Source organism: Nanorana parkeri, unplaced genomic scaffold (assembly GCF_000935625.1).
Source record: "Nanorana parkeri isolate BGI_ZX_2015 unplaced genomic scaffold, ASM93562v1 scaffold1325, whole genome shotgun sequence".
Lineage (NCBI taxonomy): Eukaryota > Metazoa > Chordata > Amphibia > Anura > Dicroglossidae > Nanorana > Nanorana parkeri.
The window spans coordinates 343,406-343,933 of NW_017307593.1; the positions used below are offsets into that span (position 1 = coordinate 343,406).

At 46.6% G+C, this 528-nt stretch overlaps 1 protein-coding gene across 1 annotated transcript in view; it reads left to right on the forward strand.

Moving 5' to 3' along the window:
- LOC108797711 (potassium voltage-gated channel subfamily KQT member 1-like) overlaps positions 1-528 on the forward strand; it is a 98,865-nt gene that overhangs the window by 67,159 nt on the left and 31,178 nt on the right. The window lies entirely within an intron of this gene.

Below are 528 nucleotides of genomic sequence, written 5' to 3' on the forward strand. Positions count from 1 at the left end.
CGGTCATCGTGCACGAAACCGAGTGGATGGCTGGATGGTCACGGAATCGCACACCACCGCCGATCGTGCTGTCAGTGCCATTATTTTCTAATGGCACCCCAGTCGTGCCAGGCAGATTGCGCGTTTTCCTGCAGCAATAAAGCCTGGGCGATCCCACACGATCACGGTTGAAAACACTGCGCGATGCATGTCGTGAAAATAGGTACATGTAAGTTGAGGAAAACATAAAACAAGCTTATAATTTGGCCTCTGTTAAAAGGTCAGTGGTCCTTTTCTGCAATGTTTTTGATAAATGTCTACCTCCGTGTGCCTCAGGATTGTTATAGGTTGAATAATCCCAGGACATCATGTGTAAGCGGAGTCCACACATCCCCAAAAATGTGAATGGTGGCCTTGGGAGGCGGGCTTTAATTTATAGTATAACTGGTCCTGTGATTGGGCTGGGGGCGGAGCCATACCCCATTGTATGCTGCCATGGATTAGTGTCAGGAAATATATATATATATATATATACAGTGGGGCAAAAAA